Source organism: Ptychodera flava, chromosome 5 (genome assembly GCF_041260155.1).
Source record: "Ptychodera flava strain L36383 chromosome 5, AS_Pfla_20210202, whole genome shotgun sequence".
In the NCBI taxonomy this organism is placed as follows: Eukaryota; Metazoa; Hemichordata; class Enteropneusta; family Ptychoderidae; genus Ptychodera; species Ptychodera flava.
Window position 1 is genome coordinate 32008438 of NC_091932.1, and position 27551 is coordinate 32035988.

The 27551-nt window shown below is 39.1% G+C and overlaps 1 protein-coding gene across 4 annotated transcripts in view; it reads left to right on the forward strand.

The window, feature by feature from the left end:
- The first annotated feature begins 3173 nt into the window (after positions 1–3173).
- LOC139133522 (uncharacterized) overlaps positions 3174–27551 on the forward strand; it is a 205799-nt gene continuing 181421 nt past the window's right edge. For 3 of the 4 annotated variants that reach the window (XM_070700174.1, XM_070700177.1, XM_070700176.1), the window contains exon 1: positions 26614–26753. The gene's annotated coding sequence lies outside the window, so the exon portion shown is untranslated. Of the gene's footprint in view, positions 3321–26613; positions 26754–27551 lie in introns of those variants that run through there. The other variant, XM_070700175.1, reaches the window with a different exon arrangement.

Genomic DNA, 27551 nt, shown 5'->3' on the forward strand with positions numbered 1-27551 from the left:
ACATGTGGGTCAGAAGATATGAAAAGGACAAACCATTCTTTCGTAGGGGATACGTTCAGTGAATGAAGTGCGCCACGCGCCAGTCACGTCAAAGTTTCGAAACCTCGATCACGCATGACCAACCTGGGTCGTCAAACATTCCTGAAAATTGCAGTATTATATGTAATGCCCCGCATCTTTTATAGCATTTTGCTATAGATACTGAAGAATACTATCCACTGAGCACATATATCACCAAGTAATCGATCAAATTTGAGTACTAACCATAACATCACACGAACGAATTGGAAACAGTTACACTGCAGCAAAATTTGTCGGTACAAGTGTGCAGTTTTGTTCATTTCTACACAAAATAATGTAAAGAGTACTTATAATCACAAAATAAAAGAGCAAAAGTGAAGTTCACTGATTGAATGGAGGTCAAACCCCCTCCCCCGTAAACTCCACCGTTACGAATTTCGCTTTTTCAAACTTATGCGACAACTGAGACGGCCCCTAAGCTTCGAACTTTGGCCAAAAGCAATTTGTGTCTTATTTCAATAAACGTGACTCTTTGTTGACAAGTATTCACCATCTATGAATTACTGAATCCCCTTCTGAGCCGGACAAAGCTGTATTGGCTAAATAGCTTGCAATGCTTCCAAAGATGGGTGACTATGCAGAAAGTACTTTCATATATACCTGCATAAGCTTATGTTGTATCGGATAAAGTGAGTGTACAAGAAATAGGAAATGATGGGGAAAAGTAGTACTCTTATTTTTTGACATACATCCTATAGAAATATCTATACCATACCTTTTCTGCAGTTCAAACATGATGACATATCTTAGCCTTCATTAAGTGATTAAAATTCAAATATTGCTATTTCCAGCAGCCTAGTTTCTAAATCACTCCTTTACAAATGATTTTTACACTGTGAACTCAAGCGTATTGAAATTACTGTGAAAATTTCTCGTGTGATATTCGCTCTCACCAACTTAAATCACGCGGAAAAACATGAAACATGCCAAGCAAAACCAGACAGCATTCCAATGTAACAAGTGTAGCGTTCGACTTTGCCTCTGCCAGCCGGCCTTTCGGTATGGTATTTGTTTTTACGAATGTGATGTGGCTGATATTTTAAAGTACTTAGTTTAGTTAGGCTAGGATGGTTAAAGCTTGATATGTGTGCAAGAAATTGGATTTTGGAATTTCACCGAAATGTTGATTCACTATACACTGGAGTCTATGAAAAAACTAAGAATAATTTTTACAATGCTAAACTAAATTAATTTGTGCTTTTATAGGCGTTTGATAATTGATACAAATGTATTTGATTCAAATAGGGCATTTAAAAGTTCAGATGTGGACAATAATTATGATATTGGAATTTCACCTAAAAGTATTATTTAACTTTTCATGGTACTAGTAGTCTCAGTACAGGTAACTGTTAAATAATTTCCCTGACAAAACTTACTATAAGCTTATCTCTAATATGTAAGTAATAGAAATTGTTCATTGCACTCAATGCAGTGAGCTTAATAAGACAAGCCTTTAGAGTTGGCAAGTTAAGATGTTCATGTGACAGATAACTATACTTTTTTTGTTCAGATTTAAGTTGAATAACTTCAGAGAATGAAATCATGCAACGAATCATTTTTATCTCCCAGAATATTTCTGAACACTGACACTGTTTTTTGACGGGACGGATACTTATGAAAATTAAGTGACCCCCCGAGCTGTTTGAAAAATACATGACCCCTCCCCTTTGTCGTTTTCAAATTTGAGGTGACCCCCCCCCCGGATTTTGCCGGCCCAACCCCGGCCACAATAACTGAACGCTCCCTTATGTGGACCGGGTAGTTTGTAAAAGTGTATTTTCATGCTGTGAGTTTATGCTACGTTCCGACAAGCAGCAGTGTACAGAAGCTCGAGGTTTTGCCTAGGTATACAAGTACAACCTCGAGCTACTGTACTGCTGCTACGTTCCGACATACTACTTGACTTTGAAATTATGTTGAGTATATGGTGCCTGGGCCCTTAGTACCACAGGCCTTGACCTCTACTGACTCTGAGACTAATCCGTGTCTCCAATCTACACAAATCATGCAATAAACAGCGCCTTGCCGCTCTGCGATCACTGGGCACATAATAGCAAGTGCGCACAGAATATTGAAGTGTACTTCAATATTCTGTGCGCACTTTCTATTATGTGTAAGTGGTACAGTTTAGCTTTGTACTAGCTCTTTTTGAAATAAGAAGAGAAAAACAATTGTAATACAATTGTAATGAAAAAGACAAAGTAAACTATTTATGAACCTTTATATTGACCTCATGTATAGATATTTATATTTTATATATATATTATATATACTCTTTTATTGTTGTTTTTTGCAAAACCTTTATTGTACTTTATGATCAAGATCCCAACTGGGATACGATTTCAATAAAGGCTTACTTTACTTTACTTTACATTGTGTACGTACTGCTTCACTTAGACTTGGTTCAAGTCGGTGAATTTAAAAAAAATAAAATCATTTATAATAGTTTCTCTTGTGTCTCTCCTATTTCGTACAAACCTATCCGGAATTTGGCAGCTCACGCCAGGTTTTCCCAGCGATTGAATGCGTCACGTTTGAGTCTGCGCAGTAGTGAGTTAGTTTCTGTGATTCCGGGTGAAACTCCGCTGTATAGCGTTCACTCCACTCATCGCGTTCACCCTGCTCATCGCGTCCACTCACGCGCGCGTTTCACATGAAAGCAAAATACAAATCATTGCGTTCACTCCACTCAAACATTCACAAATCACAGACTTGAACCAAGTCTATGCTTCACTGTACAGAGAAAGCTTCTTACCCAGTGACCTTTTGACCTGACACGACCTAGATGACAACGCGGCAGCGCTCTGCTTTAAAATCTGGCGGTCTCGCTCAAGTTGCTGGTTGCTCTTCGCTCTGACTGGAAATATCCGAAATACCGCTTTATATCACGGTCTGGTATATATTTTCTTTCCTTATCTACTCTCACACAGCCGAATCTTTTTACAGGGAATGTTGAAATTGGAATTTTCAAAATGAAACGGAGGGGATGCAGAGAAATATGTCTTGAATCGCGTGCAAGTTACCCGTCAAGAAATACGTTTTTATGTATACAAGTGTGGACTGTGTGATTGAATATCTTCAGTCGTAAAAGTCCAACACCATTAGAGTGCATTGCCAAATCTGCACTTATAATTCGGTATTCGGATGTCAATTCGCATTGACAGTGCAGTGCAGCTGCATGGCATGGAACAGTGGAACATGATCAAAGGAGAGCTCTGGATTTGCCAACGTTCGCGAAGGTGAGTTCACAGTCGCTCGAGAGCTATTCAGCTCTGGGACTATTCGCCCCATAGACGAGTGTATAATATAAGCGAGGGTTGTTTCTCGCTTATATTATACACTCGTCTATGGGGCGAATAGTCCCAGAGCTGAATAGCTCTCGAGCGACTGTGGTGAGTTCAACTTACACAACAACTTTAGTTTGTCTTCGACTGTGCCTTAGGTTTGGTCACAGGCTCTTGACTCAATGCAGGCGAACCGCTAACCGTCACTGATATTCTATTGCATCAATGACGACGGCCAGCTGGGCGGTTCGCCGGGGTTCATTGAGTCAAGAGCCTGTGGGTTCGGTGGTGTCCCATAGTCAGAGGGCCTAATGCCAGAAACTGGGATTGAGAATGGCGTATGATGTTGCGAAGGTAAATATTTAGAAAGATTGTAGGTAAAGCATAGTTCAAGTAATAATGCAAATTGATATCAATGACTGAATATGTGATACCAGGGCTCGAGATTAGCGGTAGTCCCGCGTCCACAGACTACCAACTTTTCTCTTCGGCTACCAAAGTCAATGAAATGGTAGCCCACACGGACTACCATAGTACCAAAGCCTGGGACATAAAATTCAGTCAGTACTAGGCATGCTATGTCTGGACCATCTCTTTGGGATAAGCTAAATGCGGTCACACGGAAACTATAACATGGGGCCCGGGGGCACCGACGTCCTTTGTACCTCCTTACTGTTTATTAATTGCCATAAATGTGAAATTTGGCAAAATGTCAAATTGTTTTGACATAAATGAAAGTTATTTGAACTGGTTGGTTACCGCTCCAGCATAAGTTCAAGTGTGGATTGTAAGTATCAACAACCTTGATATGAACCATTGACTAAAAAACATTTGCTTGTTACACTCACCACACTTGTACTTAGTATTTGGAGTGTACACCTATCTACAATACAATGCAGTGTTCTCCACAAATGAAAATTAAAGGCGGGCGGCTAATTAGCATATGTATTTGCATAATATTTGCATACAATTTACATATCACCAGGGCTATTCACAAGGCACTCCAGTGATGAGATATACTTCTGACATTCTCAATATTTTTCTCCATTCAGCAGTGATTAATGGCAAGCTATACAATTTATTTTTACATTTAAATCCTGTCTATTTACTTTAAATAAATAATAAAACATCAAAAGTGAAAAAAAAACGTACAAACAATACACAATTTAGTAAATATATTGCACAATACCAACATGAAAATTCAAAAGTAGGCCTACATGAGAAGTAATCAGTGTTCGAAATAATGGGTGGCAAATGGTGGCACGTTTTCATGTGACCCTCTGTTACTATATGTTTGTCTGTAGCCGGATTGGGTTAAAAGCCATGAACGTCTTTTTTTTACGTCCATGACAAGTTGACACGGGACTGAATAATGCACTAAGTTACAATGCGGAGTCAGCGGAGCATGCCTGCAGAGAAACACACGTTGACTTTAAAACTCAATTCATAATAAAGGGAGGCCCGAAAAAAATGATACCAAGTATTTCCAAGAGAAAGATTTGAAATTTCATCGACTCTTAGTTCGGCAAACGTACAAAACTTCGACAACTGCGCGGCGTGGGCTGCCATGCATGTTTGTGTGGAGCATGCTGGCGCACTAGATCCCGATCACACGCGACCTTTGAACTATACAGTAGGCCTACAGAACCGTATGTACGGTACATAGCTGCTGTATTCGGATGATCACACGAATGATGATTTTAGCTCGTGCAGTTTCTTTTTACCTCATTTCATTATGCCTTTGATATTTTAAAACGGTCACGGATTTTGAAACTTGATCAAGCGCAACTGCTTCTCAAAGTCAATCGAATGAATCCATGCAAGTTACGAATGCGTGACAGGAAATGACACACATGGCTTCAACGTCATGTGGACGTACACGGATCTCAAAATGGCTAACTTGGCTCGGATACGCAACGACCTGAGCACGCGAAGTACCATACTTTTTTGCATCTGATATTTGTCTCAACCAATCGTACGATTTTAGCCAGATCTGATCGAAATCACTTTTCCTGACCTTCGGATCCTTACAAGTACGAGACATTGGCGGCAATGGCAGTTGACAATAGCATAGATGCTTTGACTGAGTGTCCGCTGGCAAAAATGCAACACCGAGCCTTCGAGTGTACCGTGTCCGTTGTATGAAATGGACGGTGTCTGTATGGTACGGTCGGCAGCTTAACACATTTCAAGCTTTTTGAATTGAAGTCTTAGCCAGTGTTCATCGGCACTACGGCCGTTTCACACTTGAAAAGCTTGCTGAAATAAGAGCGTGACAAAATCGCCGCTGAGAAACATAGGTCTTCAACCACATTTACTAAAGAGTATCGGCGCCGGCGGATATGAAACAGGATCGGGCGAAAAAAATAAAGGATCGGGGCCGTCGGGGCCTGGGGAGAACATTGAGGATTGCATGCAGTCGCAAAACAAACCGACAGATGTGTGAACGGTCCCTCTTTATTACACGACGTTGTCAGTTGCTGTCATTTTTATTCAATAGGCTTTCAGATATTGTTCGGACAACTGACTGTGAAAACAGTTTAGGCGACAGAAAACAAAGGTGGGCGGGCGAGATTAAAGGCGGGCGGGCGAGATTAAAGGTGGGCGGCGACAAAAAGAAGCCGGGCGCACCGCCCGTCAAAAACCCCTTGTGGAGAACACTGCAATGATAAAAAGTTTGGACTCTGTAGGTCAACAGTGCATCTTTAATGTATGAGACTAAATAAGCTTACCCCTCAAGTATGTATAGGCCAAAAACAATATTTAATTTTGAATTATGTAGTGCAGGAAAGGACATACAATCAGGGTAAGCGGTAGGATTTTCAAGTTAGTAGCCACACTTACTCAGTGTGGCTAATTTGGTCCTAATTTTATTAGCCACACGCAACTTTCGTTAGCCACACAGTAGACATGATGTTTAAGTAAACTAATTAAAACATTTGTAAAAACACATTCAGAGATAAGACACACAAAACCTTATAAACATTTTTCAAGAACAGACAAATCATCATTATGTGATTTGGGAAAATTGTTTGAACTCAGACCAAAATAAAAATGAAAAAGAGTAAAATATTGATGAACATGTTACATCCTCATCTATATATACTCTTTTGTTGTTGATTTTGCAAAACCTGTATTGCACTTTATGATCAAGATCCCCAATGGGGATAGGATTTCAATAAAGGCTTACTTCACTTTACTTTATGTGCTCTTACCCTGGTTAAACCCCGATACAGAAAGGTGATGAGCGTATAATAGATCATTACAGTTAATAAAATTACTTTTCCGATCAGAAAAACTATTGAAAAGGTGTTACAACAATGGACATTGAAGTTCCCGCGACAGCATCGCTAGGAAAATGGCACGTTTTGCCAGTACCTTCATGAATCTGTGTCCCTCCGTACCCCCGTTACCTAAATAGAATAGTCCCACTCCGCACATCCGCCATTGTTTATTCTCACTCAAGGCCACGATGAGACGTTGGTTTTCCTTCTCTAAATATGCAATTTCATTTGTTTGACGCTATTATCAGTTCATCAGTGAAGAGTTTTTACCGATGACTATTACAACTTTCACTGCTACGTCGTTGTTTTCACAAGATGTAGACCGTTTGATATTGCAATGTCGACTTGCTTTTATCATGTGCAGTCAATGCACATGCCATGCCAGCTGGTTTTATGGTTCACACAATGCTGTCGATCGACAGTATACACGACGTCTTTGTTTCACGTTTACTTTTCACAAGTTATGATTAATGTGGAAATTTCACTAAAATATCGCTGATCCAGGGATTTTGTAATCAGTTTGATTTGATACTGCGATATGAAATATTGTGTCAATAAAGCTCAGAATTGTCGCTGAGTTTTGCTGCTTTTGGCTATGGTTGTCTATCTCAGCACTACCTCCATGATCTCAGTATCAGCGTGATCGGAAGGCCAGTTCATGGAGATCGCGAGAATGTAATTGTAATATTTTGTCTTCCTTTACAATTTCAAGGAAGCGCTTTAAATAAAGAGTTTTTTATTTTGTCTTTAGCATATATTTGGACTGCTTAGTTTTATCAATTTCGACGAAATCAGCTGTCGCCACGCTTTTGAGATCGTGGCGATTGCCGATGGGTTTTTGTTCGCCACAAACAAGCATAGTGATGTTGACAACTACATGCATGCCAGTGCACGATTTCAAAGTAGCCAGGAGGAAATTCTAATGGTCTTTTAGTGGAAATATAGGTATTAAACGACAGTGAAACAAACAACATTAGTTATCGTGACCTTGCTAAAGTGCAATCTCGGATCATGTATAATCTGATGATCATGCCAAATTGCCATGTCGGATTATGCCGTGATTCTGAAGTGCGCGTACTTCCTTAGTAAATCGGTCAACATAAAACTTTAAAAGCACACACTTTAGCGATCGAAGTCAAAAATGATGTCCAAATCAATGCACAACTGTCGAAATTACCCAAAATAAGCAACAGAAAACTAAAAGGAATCGCTGTGTCGAAAGGACAGTACGTTAACATAAAAAGACGCCAGTTTGTTATGACATGGAGGCCGGAGGTAGAAGGACAGAGCATTCCCTCGCTCTCACCCAGCTATTAGTACGGGCCGCCGGTCGGGTTGCCTCGCTATTAAAAGCAATGGATTCGCCGGTACTGGGAGTACCGAGTACGGAGCCTCGGAGGCCATCATTCTTCAGTCTATCGAAGGAGCGTTTCGTGCCAAAAAATACATGACAGCAATCAAATATACGCTAAAACCTTTAAAACGTCAAAATTCGCAACTGACCGAGAAACATGAAGACCTCGGGGTTTTTTTTCAAAGTCCTCGAAAAACAACGCTAACTTGTTATGTGCGCATGCGCATATTAAGGGGAGACCCATTTGATTTCGGGGGGGGTATGCAGGAAGTGGGTATGGGAACTTTTTTTTTGTTAGAGAGACAGCATTTTTTGATTTCTACAGTCAGACCTGCATCAATTTTTTTTTCAAATGGAGTAGCAGTGCAATTTTTCAAATTTAAGCCAGTGTTTCACATATCACAGGATGTTTTTATTTATTCATTTTACATTCCAACAAATGACAAACAAAATGGAAAGACTATTATATATACAACTTTAAATTATAGAACACTTTTTAGCAAATCAACTGTGATCATTTACTATACCTGCTTTTCTTTAAAACAGTCAATTCCTTTTATGTTCTCAGGGGAGATGTTATCTTTTGTGGTCAGAGAAACAAGGCTCACACATTGTATTTCATTATATTTGTTGTTCCTCAATTTTCATTGTCAACTTGTAATCTTTCTAACATAAACATATTTATATTGAGAGAATAATGTATTGGTTTTAACACTAGTTTATTGACTCCTATCTTGTGTTTTAAATTTTCACGATTTACAGAAGTCAAATAGTCCCATCTAGATATTGCCTATAGCATTGAGATATTGCAACAGAAATCCTGAAACATGATTTCTTGGGTCAGAAAAGGGAAGAAAAACATCGAGTGCACCGAGGTGTAAAGTAGTGAATGCTTATATCATAAGTGCTGGAAGAAAACACATAAGAATTACTTGTGGTAAAAACATTTGTTTGCCTTTGGCAGCATGCCAGCAAAGAATACATGAGAATGAAGTTTCCAAAATTTTGCTCATTTCAACAGCATTGTGACAATTCCTTTTTTATTTCTGTCTGTTATGAGAATATTTTTTTCTCAAGCCATTACAGGCTTAATTTTTTTCTTTTATTTCACCTGGTGACAATTTTTTTTCCTCGAAATCCTCTATACCCCCCCCCAGAAATCAAGTGGTTCTCCCCTAAGTGACCCCTGACCTATACGGGCCAGTGGATTACTTCCTCAGTAGAACTGATATGCCTACCAGTACCGGTGTTTATCGCCTACGGAGGCCATAATTCTTCAGTCGATCAAAGGCGCCTTTCGTACCAAAAAATACACGACAGCTGCAAAAGTGCATCACTGTCAACTTTACCAAAAATGTGCCCATACCGAGAAACAAGATGGCGTCCGTTTCGATTCTTCAACTCAGATTTTGTCCTACAGTTGTGCGCATGCGCAGACGGTAGCTTTAGCGAAAGTGAGGCAAAATCAAGTAAATATAAAATAAAAATGGATAAAAATATTGTTTAAAAATAATGTGAGGCATGTATCACCAAATCTTGAACATTTCTGACGTTATTTCAACTATACGAACACCCATGCCAAACATCACAATAATCAAATCAGTGGTTTTGAGGAAAAAGTGAAAATAGTGGTTTTCAGAAAAAAGCTAAAAAAGTGACTTTAAAATGATTCAATCAAAAAAAGAAAAAAGACCGTTTGAGATACATGCCCAAGTGACCACCAGACCAAATTTCAGAAAAAGTTACTGAAGCGTTTCTGAGATACCTGCGTCCACAGCATACGGCCCACTATGTTGGCCATATTGGGCCGCGCCATCACATTAGTACCTTGTGCCCACAGGGCACAAAGTACTAAAAATTAAACTACCTCAAAAGAGGGATAAAACTGCAGCAAGTGTAAATGAAAATAGTAAAAATTTGGCCGACTAGCGGGAAATACACTACTGGATTTGTTTTAACTTTGCAGTTTTTATCTTAACAAGTATTGTATTTCCCGCTAGTCGGCAAAATTTTTACTGCACACGGAAACTTATAATGCCTCCTCCCAACTACAGAAAGCCCATGGTCTGTTTTTAGCCCAGCTACAGTCGTGCTGAGAGGATCGTGGTCGTTGCAATGACGGCTATCAAAATTTGCATACAACTCTAAAGGGTTGTCAATACAATGATAAGTCACCAAACTTTTGAGTATCACTGTCGTCAATTATACCAGTTTCCTTTGGGTACTAACGGTGTGCAGGTATACATCAAATGACTAACACATTCACTTCATGGGCAGAATCTTGAAAAATAGCTTTTTCTTGTCTGGTTAATGAAAAAAATCCCTTAACTTAAATATGCATGGGCTACCAGCCATTGTCACTGGATAACCAACTTCAGAAAATGGTAGCCCAATGGGACTACCAGGAAAAAAAGTTAATTTTGAGCCCTGGATACTGTTAACGTGGGTGTTCTGTGAAGACAACTTTCGTAAAAACACTGAGTAAAGTGCAGTCCTTGAACCAATCTGCTGTTAACATGTTTGCGGTATATTCACCTTCAAAAAAATTTCAGTGAAGATAGGAAAAGAGAAATTAAAGAATAGAATGAAATATGAAGGAAGATTAATAAAAGTAATGAACAGCAGAAATTCATCACTATACAATACAAGGTTTTTCAAACATTACCTATAATGCACATATATCATATGTAAGCATTGTATTAAAAAGCTATAAAATGTTTCATACCTCCAATGCCTGGAGGCGAAAACATTTAGGATTCAAAGCAAGTTTTATTTTCACAGACATATATTTCTGTGAATTTTCTTGTAAGCAAATTATGTCAATAGGCTGTTTGGAAATGACATCACAGTTCTCATTAATATGCAAAATTGAATATTCGTCTGCATTCTTAAATTACACTGTAACACATGCAAGGACAAATAAAATACAACTTAGTAGGTAACTGCTAATTTTACAATGGATGAATACAGAAAGACATTTGTATGCTTCCATGCAGGGAGTATACTGGCTAGACTTCATTCGTTTTTTTCTGTCCGTCAACAGAAAAGGCTTGAGAACGGTAGCATGCACCATAGCGATACTTGGTGGGAAGATGTGAGAGTAACTGAAGTGAAAGATGCTCTACATAATACCTTGCAATATAGTGCTCAGTTCTTTGTTGCTGATGATTGCAGGGCTTGACAATTCCTATCGCCCGACGCCCGGGACAAGTGAAATTTACGTTCGGGCAAGTCAAAAATAAAATCTGGTCGCCCGCCGGACAAGTTGTTTATACAACTTCTGGCGCAATCAACGCGAACCTAAGTTGCGGTGTCGCCCGATTTGCGTTGTCGTTCACACAAAATAAATGTCAATCACTGACTTTTTTTAGATACAATTGTGACGTTCTTCTGCGATTCATTTGCCGACTCACACAATGTTGCAATTTTTCGATGATCGACATGACATTGTTTCATCGTCCAATTAAAAAGTTGCTTAAAACTTGGCGTAAACAGCATTTCTTTGTTGTATGCTGACTGCTCCGCCCCAACAAATTAGGTAAAAAATTGCAAAACCCAATGCCATAGTGCTTATTGACAATCGACCGTGCAGTACTTCAAAATCATTTATGCGGCCTCGCGAGGTAGATGAACATTGTTGGCAGATAGTTTGTGGAGTGATCGCTGTAAATATGAGTATTTTACGGTAATATTTCCACTAATGCAAACAAGGCATTGTGCATTTTCGCGAGCCAGAGCGTAATTTCCGCTCCGCAGACCTACGCAAAAACCAAGCAAAGTTGTTGCCGTAAAGAGGCAGGTAGTTTACGACGATGGGCATTGTGTAACTCTGAGAAACGACATTGTGATGATTTACGACGGCGCCACGAGGGCCAGCGTGAGTGGGGATCGTCTGAGAATCGACGACTCGATGTGATGATCGATGTTTCTGACAAAAGATCTAAACATAAGCGTTATGATGAGGAAAAACGCCGTAGATGTTATCTCCCGAAATGGAATTTGGAAAGCAGAGTGGCCTTGGTTGAAATATGACGGTTCCAAAATGTTCAGTACGTCGTGTCTCAAATAGGGCTACCCCACCATTGCCAAAGCATGGAGGTAGGAAGAGACTACCTCCATGACCAAACCAAGCGAAATGCTTTTCTTGACAGATACGACATGTTTCGCGTTGAATCGATAAGGTCTCACGAGTTTAGTCAACCGCATTTGGACTGTTTGGCGCATCGCAGATGAGATCGTGACGGGGACAATGTGGAAATTTTGTGGGTCCCGCTGAGCCCGATAGTACGGTTTCCATGGTTTCACTTGCCAACAATCCGATCGCATGCACTCGCAATGCGTGAACCGAATGACGACGACCAGCGATAGAAACTGACCAATCTTTTTACGACGGCATTTATGCTTGCCAAAAACGGGAAGCCGATGTATGATATGTACCTTCAAATTCAATGTTAGCTCTGCGTACAGGTCTGTGAGTTCCCGGCGTTATACGGCCTCTTGTGATGGAGGTCGTATGACGCCGGACACACACAGAACGTACGCAGGCCTACTTCAATGTAAACTTTTGAAAAAAATCGGCGTCAACATCGGCGAAAATTACCAAGATAAGAAAGCCCTGAAAGCCGCTACGGACTTCGTCGCAAGCATTTTGGTCTTGATTATTACAAATGGAGGACAAGTGAAATTATTGAGAGGACAAGTGAAATTGAAAATCCACTTGTCCGACGGACAAGTGAACTGGAAAAAAAATTGTCAAGCCCTGGATTGATGGCTATTGTATATTTCAAGACACAATGCTGGCAATACGGTGTGTTTGATTAACATAGTCACGATTACAAGGGTTTACCACACCTGAATGGTTGTAGTACTTTATTGTACTGTGAATCAAAGCATAATCTAATCACTAAATTGTTTGTATTCATTATTAATTCATAATCATGATTTGGGTTGAATAAAATGACAGCTTGTGAAATTGAAGACATTGATGCATACATGCACTTAGGATACCAAGTATATCATTTTATGCATACTCACAATCAATTTTTTGAGCCGAGATCGGAAAACAGATGCATGGAAATTCCATTTAAGAATGGAGTGAATTCATTCAATACTTAACTATACTTCACTTTTAGACTTTATGAATATGGAACACTCAATTTATGAGCTCATCTAAGTTACCTATGTTCATTTTTGGCTGCCATCGAGCTGTGTAGAGCTGTTTTGAGCTGCCATCGCACTGTGCCAAGCAGAGTGTCAACAAAGTTTTTACCGTGGAAGATTTTAAGCTGTATAAAGGCTGTTGATCCACTAAGAGCTGCACACATCTGAATTTCGTCTTTCAGAGATACTCAAATTTGCAACAGACAAATGACAGCTCCAAACATTCTGTGCAGATCGGCGTTTGAGCTGCTTTGAACTGCCACAGCTCTGAAACCAATCTATAACAGCGAAATGTGGATCTAGAACTGCCGTAGAGGATGTTTGACATTTTTGCATTCAATAATCTAAGAGCAGTGTTTATTCCAAAGATGGCATAATTGATTGTACCCTGCAGAACACAGGCAATAAATTTCAGAAAAAATACATCAGACTTTAAAAAGATGAGGAGCAAAGTATCATCATGAAGGCAGCTTTCAATAACTGAAGTGTTAAACAGGAACTTCCCCTGCAAAAACCAGATCATCGTAAATCTATGGAAATGTAGAAAAACTACACTACTGATCAGACGTGCCATGTTTGGTCCCAGAATTCCGTAAGTTTGTCGTGTTTCAGGTGTTCATTGTCATTGGACCTTGTTCATCTTCTTTGTCGAAAATAAACTGAAAAAATTTTCCGTTTTTGTCGGAGAATCCATGTTTCAAAATGTGTTCCCTGTACGACCATTACCCTTCTTTGCATATGTCACGAAAGTGTCCATCAAAATTATTCAAATTTATCATACAGCCAAAGTGATGCTCTGAGAATTCAAAAAGTCCCGCCCAGTGTATGCAAATGTCTGTGTCATCAGTTATCCCCCTATTGTGCGCCTACGGTCCTGTAACTTCCCGTTTAAGCAGTCTGGTGTTATAGTTGCAGTCTCTCTCTTCGAACGTGCCACTTGCTGAATCCAAATAAATGCTAAGATTCTTGTCTTCCCAGCAGGGGTGACCAGTCACAATGTCATGGCTTGAAAATGCCTTATGTAGAGTAGACAAGTTGTAGATATCACCGTGCCAAAGATTCTTGTCAGTCTTTGCTATTATCTCAACCATAGGAAGATACAAACTGCCACAACCACCATAATCTGTAAAAGTAACATAAATTTGATATTGTAAAAATATGTTCTCATAGAGTCTTAGCACAGGAAGAATAAAAATGGATGCGAGTGTACCTCTGTAACAAACATTTCAGGGATTGTGTGGCTTCAACATAGATTTTTCATGACTTCAAAAGCTGTACATACCTCCAAAAGTGAACCTGTGAATACGTATACTGTGAACAATTTTGTAGTGAACAATTTAAAAACTACCCTAGTTTCAGTGAAACAGTATAGTCGAGAAATTGTGAAGGTCAAAGATATATTGGGCATATTTACCAATTAGAGACATAATCAGACATAGATTTCTCACATTGATTTGTTTACAGGTAGCGTGTTTGAGCATCGCATAATAACACAATACGTTTGCAGTCTAGTATCCAGGGAAACTGGTCTTCTAGTAGACATTAAGTAAACACTGATTTTCATTTAACCCTTTTCCTGCCAAGTCCATATTTCACCACCAGGTCAAGATGATTAAAATTAATGAAACACAACGTATTCCATATGATGTATTTTAACATAATACTTTGCATTTGAAGGCTGTTGAAAACATAATACTGTAAAGTTGATTTTATTTGGACAAAAGATGCTATAACATACCAAGCCAAGTGGGTGAAAATACGTCATTTTTTGGCTCAATACCGCTTTTTACTGACTTGGCTGATGGGGAAGTGATACAGTTATTACTGTCTGGCAGGAAAGGGATAATCATGTTTTATTGTATCACTCAAAATTCTGAATTAAACCTGGCTGAATCTCTATGAGACTGTGATTAAACTCTATTCTCTGGGCAGTTTTTGAAAGTATAGATCCTGACATTCCAAGGGTAGCCATGCAACCGGGTCACATTAAATTGCAAGAGGATTCAAGTCACTATCCAAACCCACCTAAATCTCCTACGATCTACAAATGCTATCGCTCTTATATACATCCTACATGTAACAGTATTTCTGTTGAGTCACTTCAGAATCATTAAAGGGTGGTATCACCTCACTCTGAATTCGAGATAAGTGTTGTTTGTCCACTCTTTCATTGAATTGACGAGCAGATTGGGATGCTGAACTGACCTCAAATGACCCTTACTGATATATAGCAGACTTTGCTGGCAGTGTTACACAATGTACATGTACCATGTATTATGTTAGGGGCATAAATATTTGTTATTCAGGGAGTGCTTGACAGATACGTACCCAAAAGGAAATAAAAGAGACACAATCTCTTCTTGCAGCGTTCAGCTTCCATCCTATCCAAACTCCTGCTACGAGAATCAGAGAACAAAGAATAAGATCTGTAGCGTAGGCCATCTCCAAAGACTGCACTCTGAAAATTGTGTAATACACTGCGCTTGCCTTCAACTAGTCTCAGTTACCCAGACTGCTCTGTGGGACACATTCACTCTTCCACAGGGGCGGCTGAACATGCTGAAAGAGAGCCCCGCATAGCAGTCTGGGTAACCAAGACTAGCACTCGACTGACAAAATGTGGACCATGCAGTTTGAATCTTCTGTAATCACTCAACACAGCTCATGTGACATTGCACAGTCAATGCAATGTCACAAGAGCTGTTGAGTAAAAACAGCAGACTCAGATAGGCAGGCACAGAGTGGCACCTTCCAAGTTCAAGTGATATAGTCCCAGCATTTTGTGGTGTACATGGATTACATTTTATACTGAATGAAAGTCAATACCACGTACTGATTTGGATGTATGAAGCTTGCCATGTGACATGTTGCCAGTCACAAAATTATGTATAGTTTTGCTTCATGTACTATATAAAAACAAGTCAGGGGCAATCTTGAAACTTCAACTAGTTAGTTAAAGAGCGTAATCATTACATTACAATGCTTGTCAAAGCTATATAAAACCTGTTAATACCACGAACAGCACGATATCTGATCCTGGGTGTATAGATACACTCTGATCCTGGGTGTACAAGATACACAGTTGCATACTGCAGACCATGGCCTGGTGATGTCATACATATGCAAACCGGGTTAAGGTTATTATTATTGATATTCAGTGATCGAAATAATCGGTGGCAATGGTGGCATTTGCCACCAAAAACTGTCAATCTGCCACCAAAATTTTTTGGCCGTGGCTATTGACAGGCGCCTGTCAATAGCCAGAATCCGGCTATTGACAGGCGCCTGTCAATAGCCAAAATTTGGCTATTGACACGCGGGAGGTTTTTCGCCAAAATTCACCACATTTTAGCCTAATAAACTGCCCAATGCTTGTTGGAGTGCTTGATAAAGCCTTTGTACACTAAATTATAGACAAACTCGCCGCGATTTTTGAGTAATTGTACACTTTACCGTGTAAGGCTTACGATACGGTTGCACCAACGCCGCGCCTGTCAATAGCCAGGATGTGGCTATTGACACGCGGGATGTTTTTCACCAAAATTCACCACATTTTAGCCTTATAAAGTGCCCAATGCTTGTTAGAAGGCTTGATAAAGCATTTGTACACTGAATTATGGACAAAGTCGACAAAGTCGCCGTAATTCTTAGTAATTTTAGACTTTACCGCGTACGATGTTGCACCAACGCCGCGCCTGTCAATATATAGCCAAGAGCTGGCTATAATATTGACACGCGGGACTCGCTCTCCAAATTTTAATGGATTTTTTTAGCGAAACACACCGGCCCATGCTCCTAAGAATGTTTTATACTGCCTGTTTTTGCACTAAAATACGGACGAGGCGCTTTATTCTTTATCTTGTACTGTGTCGTATCAACGCCTGTCAATAGACAGAATCCGGCTATTGACAGGCGCCTGTCAATAGACAAAAGTTGGCTATTGACACGCGAGACTTTTTTCGCCAAACTTTACGTGATTTTGGCGAGAGAAACTGCCTCAATCTTCTCAGAATACTTTACTTAGCCATTTGCACGAGAAAATGGACAAAGTCGCCGTCGACTTTACCATGCATGGTGTAATTGGACTATGGCATCCGAGTCGGCGATCGATGATGCCGCCATCTTACGGTACACGGTGCATACTGGAAGCGGCAGGGTTTCGGTCCTGTTGACATGCACCATTTTCGATCTCAATTGCAGTTGACAAGATTTTTCCTTGTCTTTGATCAAAAGACGAAGAAACAACGACGAAAAGGCAATACAAATGCAGCGTTGTACACTGTTTACAACATTAGAGCGCGAACTCTTTCATCATGTGTAAGACCCAGTCATAACCCTAACCGATACGTGTCATCAACGGTGACCAGGTGACGTCACTGTCGACATACACTGCCATGTAAAATTTATTCGAATACCATTTCGGTAAAAGTTTCGAGGCACATTTTTGAAAGGCATCTACTTGTGTAAGTTCAGTTACTGGCACGAAACTCTCTACCCTTATATCATAACGGAATGCAGACTCGAACTAGGGCTTCTTGTCTAAAACGGTCCCGTTTCAACGAAATGACCATTGACCGCAGGTGGTTTTTACAAAGGCAAAGACAGGCAAAATGGTAAATGAAAGTACACTGCACAGATATCAACTTTCGCTGTTGTGTTAATGATGTACCATTGCGACACAGGCTATTGAGCTTAGGTGTATAACATATCATGTGGCAAGTAAATTTGACAGATACTGGCATGTCTTTGCAGAATTTTCAAGACAAAGTTTGGAAATATGTAGGAGATATTTCAGATTTCGGGTTACGTAGAAGTTTGACAAAATACAAATTAAGTGATCATAATTTGCGTGTTGAAATTTGTAGGAAATGTAAACATCATTTACCTTAATTTGTTTGAGATGTGATAGCAATGTAATAGAGATGATTTTCACTCTTTATTCACATGCAAGAGTCGCATCTCTCAGTCAGAAAAATGGAACAGATTTTTGTATGAGTATTAAAGCAAAAATGTGAGATATGATAAAGATTGTGAAACAGAATTTTCGGAACCTTCAATATATTTAAGGAATTCTGATGTTTGCTGATAGAATTAATTTCAAATAATATCAAACAATGATCACTTGCAGGTTCAAGGCAAATCTGTTAGGGATAACCGCATTCCAGTCCAGAAACAAGAGAGAGGTAGAGATTGTGGCTTAATTGGTTGCGATTGCTTTCGCAGTCTCTCTTTGCTTTGCAGAACCACTTTCACTGTTTGATCATAAATGGATGAGGAAGCACCCTTGTGATTGTTTCGAAAAAAATGATTTTTTATCCCTTTCTGAAATATAGATCCACAAATAGACAAAGGAAAATCTGAAGTAATTCAATATAATGTTTATTGTATTTGTAGACAACCTGGAAGGAATAGAGAATATTTATTGCACAATGTTATAAATGAAATGAATGATATCATGAAGACTGTGTAGAAATCACAGAAAATATTTTTCAACATGAAGATGCCAAGTGGAGCTGCAGAGTGTGACTCCATGAACAACATATATTATTAGCATTTTCTATAAATTATTTTATTTTTTTGGATTACAAATATAAATACAAAAGATATGTATATGTTAATATTAAAATATTTAACTATATTTCACTTGTCTAATCTCAAATTTTGGCATGTAAATAAAGTGAGGTTTTCACATTTAAACTATATTGCTCCATGTGTTTTAATTGTACTTATGCTTGGAGAAAAATCTTAAATCTTCCGGCATCAGCTGAAAGCCTAATAAGTGTAGCTGAGAAAAATTATTTGTTGAGTAAAAAGGCAATCAGAGTTCATTTTTCATCTCTGTAGCAATCGTCAAACATACAGGAATATTTTTCACTAACCAAACAAGCTTGTAACATCTTTGGGAATAGCACTGTGAATATTGTTATAAAGAAAGCAATGTTTGTTAGAGAAAGAAGTTTCAATTTTGTGAGAGTAGTGTGACTTAATTTTGCTTCCCCCTCCAACTTATCTGCCAAGTTTATATAGAAGATCCATATTGTAGAACTTTTTAGCACGTTCAAAAAGAAAGGCATGATGTTAAAAGTTATTGCAATGTTTAATCCTAAGTTTAAAATGAGGAAAAATTATTACCCAAACGGTTTAATTCCGGATACAGTTTTGTAGTACCCAAGGTCATTGACTTTGCGATGCCACGAACATGCAAGGCCGCATGCAGAGGGTGGACATCAACCGATCTGGGGGTCAAAGGTTACAGTGTTGGCTCTCCGATCGTTAGTTGAGACTTAACGAATCTTTCGCTCTGGCTCCTGCCGCAAGCCGTACTTCGCTGTAAAGTTCAACTTGTTGTGCTTCTGGTACTTTTACCTTGTTATTTTGGGCCATCTGCCGATATTTTACAATGTCTTCACCACTGTAATAGCCATTTCTCAGCGCAGCCGCGGAGCCATGTTGAAGGCGATCAGAGTGTCGCGGCCGGCGGCCGTCGAAAATCGCAATGAATGCCTTGACAGTTGTGACGTTAAGTACTTTTTTCAACATTTACACTGCAAAACGGGCTTAATCAACACCGAAACATTGTATTGTACAGTACAAGTATGATCTATAGGCCAAAATATACGTGCACTGTGCAGAGCATGTACGTGCTAGAGCTCGGTGATGAAGCTTTACGGCACCGCGGATGACCGGCTTTCGCTACTGCGTTCAAAACGTTGAATTTGTGACGTGTTGGCACTTATTTTGTAAATTTTTCATGGAAAAATAATGTGTTCTTCATTTAAGTGGAGAAAGAACAGTTTATTTTGCTAAAATGCGGTGAATTTTGGCGAAAAACGTCCCGCGTGTCAATAGCCATTTTTTGTCTATTGACAGGCGCCTGTCAATAGCCGGATTCTGTCTATTGACAGGCGCCTGTCAATAGACAATTTTTTTCTGGTGGTATTTTTCTGCCACTAAATTGTGGGTCATCATGTCATCGATCCTACAGCTTGAATGAAGGAACACTAGTCTGAAGGAACACGCGTTGTCTGACGGCTGAAAAACTCATTAGCCAAAAAAACCCCCAAACTAATTGCGACATTTGGCACGAATGAAAACACAGCGTGAATCCAAACTTGTGATTGGCTAATCTCCATATCGATGACAGCAGCTTTTGTACACTGGACATGTTGTTGCCCTCTGTGATAGCCGCATATGCAGTCATACGGCACAAGATAAAAGCATGTTGTGACATTTTGAAAACAAAGCCAAACTGCAGCCTGCGTGAATTAAATAACAATAAATACTTGCAATTCATTAGCCAGTACAGGGCTCAAAAATTCCTATCGCCCGACGCCCGTGGCTAGTGAATTTTGCGTTCGGGCAAGTAAAATCAATACGCTTCCCGTCCGACGGGCAAGTGCACCAGCGGTTGAATTATCTAATTATACCAAGCTCTGGACAATTCAAGCTTGAAAACGTATTTCATTAGGTCTGTACACGCCTACAATCATTGTAAGTCCTTCAACTCTCAAAAGTTTTTTCTGAAACCCTTGAAAATCCGCCAGACATCGCAAAATAATTAATCGTTCTTGCTGTTGTAAAACACAAAAGTCGTAAAAATACAGTTTTGCGACATGTTCTCTCCGACGACACGGAGTGAACTTACTGTTTTGTATGTGTGCCGTAAAGTGGTATGCTCTTGACAGTGGTTGCCATTCTCTTTGTGCAAGTGCAGCATAAGTCGTATGACAGTCGATCGGCTTCACGCGATAGTGTAATTGCACCCTGTGCTTGGTAAATGGATGTAAACTTATTCGAAGCCATGGATCTCGGCAATGCTTACTGTTCAACGTAAATCAACACCCAGATGAAAAAGTACAAGTTTACATCGTAGTCGAAACGGGCTCAGTCGACCAAGGAGGCCACATATTGCAGCTACGTAGTGCGTGAGATGCAGACAGTTTCAAATTACGTGACCTTGGTTGTTAGGGATCGGCTCTCACTTACAGAAAACAAATCTGCACTGAAGAGTAACGAAAACGAAACTTGAATCTGCTCTCTTGACGAATACATTTATCAAAATAAAACTTTGAAAGACGTTTTTGCTCTGTGAGTAAACATGTAAACAGGTAAAAGGGTTGCAGATGTACATGTGCGTATGCATTGGCAGATAAACACTAGCAGAGCAGTTGTTTGTGATCTCAGCTTGATAACAAAGAGCAGCAGCCAGCTATGCACATCGTAAATCACACAATCTTATTACTCTTATGCAAAGATTTTAATTTGGATTAGGTTGTGGAAAAATTCCAAATTCAAAGATGTTTTCTAGATGGCCAAATCTACAGAAAAAAAACTAAAGTATTCTCACGTTTCTTCAGCGACATTTCAGATTTGGTAATAGTCCTTCATTTTAACAAGAATGTAGTTCATGTTTGAATCTGTTTTTTCCCTCTTTGAATTCACTTCATATGGCCAAACTCTTGCTTTCTGTTACAAATTACTAGTACAGTTATTAGAAATTTAGGGCAAGTAACTTTTCCTGTCGGGCAAGTAAAAATGAAATTCACGTGTCCCACGGTTGGTAAGTTTGAAAATTTTTTTTCGAGGCCTGCAGTATGGGTTGATTTTTTGTGATGTGTACTCACCATATTTTCAAGAATTTATAAATTAGAATGAGTATGTGGCAATGACAAAATGTTGTATTATACCGATCACATGATGTATTAAACTGCCACCCGATTTTTCATAATTGCCACCTGATTTTATATCCGGTGGCAAACTTTTGCCACAAGAAATAAAAAGATATTTCTATCCCTGGATATTGTTGATAGAATCTTAATATTTCTGTCATTATCACTTGCAAAAGTATCCAACTGCACTGGAAAATGTGTAAATGTGTGTATCTTGATCATATGACATCATGTAATAATAATGATGTAATTTGTTCCACACCAATACAGATTATTGTAGCTGTTTACTTATTCAACCATAAAAATAAGTAGCACTATCTGACAGATAAATATATTGAGAAAAATTCTGACAATAAAGGTACTAAATAATTTATTTAAATGGCTATTGTACAATGTACACATCAACCATATGGGGTCTTCAGATTAAAAAGTTTCAAATATTGTGCTTTGAAGTTGAAAAGATTTACAAGTACTTCATGTTTTGACTGCTTTTTTCCACTCAAAGTCAGATCTCAATTTTGATGAAGTGTCGAATTCAAAAGGTTGTTCGCCAAAATCTTCCTTTTCATCTCAATTTCACACAATTTTAAGGTCAAATATGGACTTTTGGTATTAAAATGATAGATGTATACTGAACGTTTCTGAAAGATAATGTCCCTTTGAACATTTTCGGTTTTGTTTAGGACTCTAGCATTTTCTTATACTCAACTTTTTTTCCAACAAACATTAGGAAAATGCACATGAGAGTAAAAAATAAAATTTTCTTTATTTGGCCTGATTTAGTCTTCACCTTGAAGATAAAATTGACAATATTTTCTGATATGATCTGCCCAACAAATTTTTGATCTTTTGTAATTGTAAATTGAGTCTCAAGCTCTTTCAAGTTGCAATGAATGATCATTGGTTAGTTTGCAAAAAAATTTATAGATGCAGTTCCTCACTGGAAATTTTGATTGAGAACTTATGAAATTAAATTCATCAAATTTGTTCAGAAATAAAATATTGTCCAGTTGAGGATTTTTTTCATATTCTTGAAGATAATGAAAAGTGTCAAACCCCTGGCTTCTATTGAGCTGCGGAAAGAATGTGACTGGTGTTCATGTGCGTGATTAATGCATAAGTACTGTAAAAAGCAAGGCCAAGGGTCTGTTAGCGATGCATTTATCCCATGTTGCAAATTTGGATTCTGATAGCTAAACACTGACTTTATATAGCATACACCCTGAAGCAAAGTTCCATGCTACAAAGCCTTTGGGTCTATGGTTACAATCAACATAAACACTGAAGTACACATAGCTATACTGTGACCATGCATACAAGCTTGGAGGTGTAGCCATGTCTACCTTTCCAACAGCAAAACTATGCATTAATTCAGCTGGAAACACTGTTTGTTCAAAAACATGCAAGAGTCAGATTTTTCAAGATGCCATGTCAAGTAAATAGAATAATATTTATACCAGTCCAGGAACGATGTGAGCCAAAAGATAAAACAAGTTTCTAGTGGATAGAATTCCAGTGTTGTGTAGAACATTATAGCCAGTGTGATGTACTGACACAGTTGTTGCGTTAAAAATATCATGCGAACAATTTTTTTCCAATCAAGACAATTTGTTTTCCATATTTTTGCCAAAATTTTGACCAAAAACTGTGAAACCAATGAAAATCTTTGTCCATTTGGTCTAATTTATCAAAAAAATAACAAAGAAACTCCAAAATTGGTAATATGTTGTACTGAAATTTTGTTGGGAAAAATTACAGTACTGTACTTCAAAGATTTACACACATAACAGGTATAACTGTTACATACAACTGTGATTACATCAAGCTCTTCCACAATATGCAAAATGCCCACCAATGTTTGTTTTAACCAGCTGGTGTAAACTGTGATTGTTAAAGCCCAACTCCCGTATAAAAGCGCGAGAACCTACGAGAGTGGTCATAATGGTGGGATATTCAAACGTACTCGGTACGCTCTGGACGCCGTCCATAAAACCGTTAATTTAGAAATCTACCGATTAATTTTTTTCTTGGAAATTATGGGATATGTGTATAAGTATTTGGAGCACAATATACTTGGTTTCTGACGAAATTAATTTGAAATGACGTCTGGAACCAGAAAAAGGATAAAATATTTGCCGGTAATATCGCCGGTATAACGTTCGATGTTCAGTTTGAATCTGCATGATTGACATGATATGCAAATTACAAATGAGTCATTAGCGATACGTTGTTTACTTTTTCCGTACGTAGCGTTGATTGTTCAAGGCGGGGAAAAACACCAAATACTCGGAGCGTACCGAAAGATACAAACGCACACACACTGTGTAGAACAAATACATGCAAACACATTTGATTCGGTAGTTCTCTTTTTTGGAAAATTTGTTGGTCCTGAAAAGGACCGTTTTCATTTATGTTGGCCTACCTGAGCCGTACATTTTACAGACAGGAAGGCCTATGCTGTCATTCATGCCCGGCATAAAGTACGTCTGGTATGTTCGGGTTGAGACCACGGACAAGTACCAGCACAAATTCTGGCATGATCTTTCACTTTGTCTACACTGTCTGTATATCTTCTGTCTTCTTTTCAAATTTCAAGTTTTACCCTCTAGTCAACGGTACGGTTGAAAGCGCAATCATCGCAATGCGATATGCGTAACTATCGCTTAGCTGTTTCCAAAAGTGATATACATTTTCTTTCCCGATCTATAAAAGCCGTGCATGCCTATGTAACACAAAGCGAACAAAGTCAAAATTCAAAAAACAAGTAGCCTCCAATGTGCTGACAAAACCGGGATTTTTTTGACGCCTGCAATCGCCTTCGGCATATTCGGTCGTCACTGCTGGGTCACTTGTGCTGATCTCAGTGATCAGACGTCGAGTTGACAAACGTCGCCGGCGGCAGCTGAGGTCACCGTACATACTAATCAGTCCCATAAGTTGCACTCAAATGTCCGCGCTCGATCCCCATCATCACAGCTAGCTCCAATTCATTCCTGGCAAAGAAAATTCCCGAGGCTACCTCTAGTGCTCATCAGTGACCGCTATCTTCATAAAGCCAGCTGACATAGTGTGATTAGCAGTCTGACTCTGACTACCACGCGTTTGTAATGACTAGTATCGCGACTGCGTGGAGAGTGTAGAAGTGCAGTGCACTCGATTTTGGCGGGATCGTTCAAAGTAGCGAAATACTAGAACTCACCATTTTATAAGGAGGGATGAACATCGAAACGAATGCTCCGAGAATTCATGAAATCACTTTATTCTGATTTTATTTTTGGTGATTAAATATTAACAGGTTTGATTTCTAAAATAAGTACTTTTCAGAAGCTTTTTGAAATAATCATAAGACAACAAATCGACACCACATTTCATTTCGGTCACCATAAAACTTGTAATCGAAGCCGGGGGAATAGTCGTCGGTACCCTCCCATCCGACAGCGCCGAGTTCATGAGACAACGAAATTTTTGAAAAGGAAACTACAACTACCATCCAAGAACTGTGGAAAACTACGTTTTATAATGGAGACACAGCCCTGCCTCGCTGAACTAAGGTCGAATGAGGAAAGGATTGTTTGTAAGACAAAAGCTCTACAAAATTTGGTAGACGACTTGGCCGTTGAGCATTGTGGTAAATGTCCGTCATCTATTGAAATAACCACACTCGATAAATTTGGACATCTAGTAGGCGAATTTGCTGTTCCTTCAGAACTGTTTTGATTTTTCCCCGTTCTTTCCTGAAATGCGGCATTTCTAGGACGGCGTTTGGACAAAACGGTGCTTCATTATTATCTTCAATCAAGACTCCCTGCAAGAGTGATGTACACTATATATACTATGACTGAGCCGAGGAAAACCCCGATAATAGATCCCGTGGCAGAAAAACTACATTTTCTACGATTTCTGCATCGTTTACCCGTATACAAAGATGCGGATAGCTATTGCCACTGTCATGATATGCATTATGTTGAATCATTCAAAAACGCGCTGAAACAATGACAAACGCTTCGTTTTCGGACGAGAAACGTATACCATGACGCATGAGAACTAAGGAGTGTCGATCGATCGCCTGGCAACGTCATCACGGTTTGTACAAATCCGAGGAGACGCCGCGCCGAACCTCTGCTCCAGTAAGACTTCGAAAAAGTCTATGTTCAAGACAAACCTATTGGGGAAATGAGTGGATGTATCGTATGGAAAGTAAACCGTAAAATTGGGTGAAAATAGTATACGTAAAGTCACCGTGCAGTCAATGTTTACATTATGTGGCGTGCACGTTCTATTTTGGAGGTGTTCAACCAGCTGTTTTAATTTGCTACTTTTGTTCACAAAGATACCATATTAGTTATGTTTTGCTCCGCCCATTTTTATCGATTTTTCTCGGTAGGGCCCTACCGAGAGTTACCGGTTTAATCTGTTACATAAACAACAGTAATAACTGGTTTAGTACAGTTATAATAGCAATTTTCCACTAATTGGAAATGAAATTAAACCAGCTTGTATGATTGATCACAGTCCTTCCACAAACAGTGTATGAATACAGGCTATTATATAATGCTTGTACTCGTAAATAGCTCCTTGACAGTTAGAGTTTTTCCGCATAGATTGTAACACTTTGAATTTTAGCTTCCTGACTGCAGATGGCAGTGTTATCTGACACGCTTCTGGTGTGTAAAACTGCTGTGTGTAACTGGCCTGCTCGGTCACACTAAGCCAATTTGCATAACAATAGGCGTTTCTATGTGTACTGATGTCAACAACAGGCGCGTAATTGTCAATGCCTGCTAAGCCCATGAAATATAACCAATATGCAAAATGGCGATCCGCGACCAGAGGCATTAAGATTTCAAAGGCTCGGCGAGTTTTGTCGCAATGCACGGATTTAACTGTTAGTGTTACCAGGTCAGGGTATCGGAAATCGTAGGTGAGTACAGGCCGTTCTGCCAGCAAGACGATGATAACAGTTTATTTGAACATGAACAAGTTGAGGTCACGGTGCTGTACAATGTTGTATAGCCGTTGTATCAGAGTGTTCACTGTGACTTCAGTGATTGTTGGTAGTCTACAGTATGTATAAATGTACAGATCTTGAGGTTCATGGTCGATATTCTTACAGCATGTAAATATCTGCCTTTCTATATAACATCTGATGAATGCATACATTTCTATTAATGGCATCTCATATACTTCTTGGCATATCCAAATTTAAATTATCACTCAGTTTTATTTTCAATGTCGTTCAGGTGCAAGTGGAATTCCAATTCCAGTATTGATTAGTCTGGAAAAGCACACAATGTATTTGACGTAATCTTTTTGTCCTCAAACAATGACTTAGCCAAAATCCGACCCACATGGATAAACGTATTGATTGTCTCTACAACCGTTCCTTGAGAGTAAAATTACAGACTAGCGAGACGAAACAATTTAAGAAGTATCTCCAGAAGATCGTTTCTGGAGGTCATTTGATAGGTGTGAGATAGGCTATCAGTTGCTCTTCTGAGTTATGCACCTTGGTATGCTGTAACTATAACAAACAAAAACAATGTTTTGTTAGGTACCGTGTACTACCTGCGTTCTGAACTCAACTATGGTACAACGTGTTCATATTGATGGCATTATATCATCTGCTTACTTATTAAGTCAGGCCTGTAGCTTAACAATCTGGTCTCCCCAAAGAGTTTTGATATGCTATCTCCAGACGTGAATCACAGATCTAAATCAC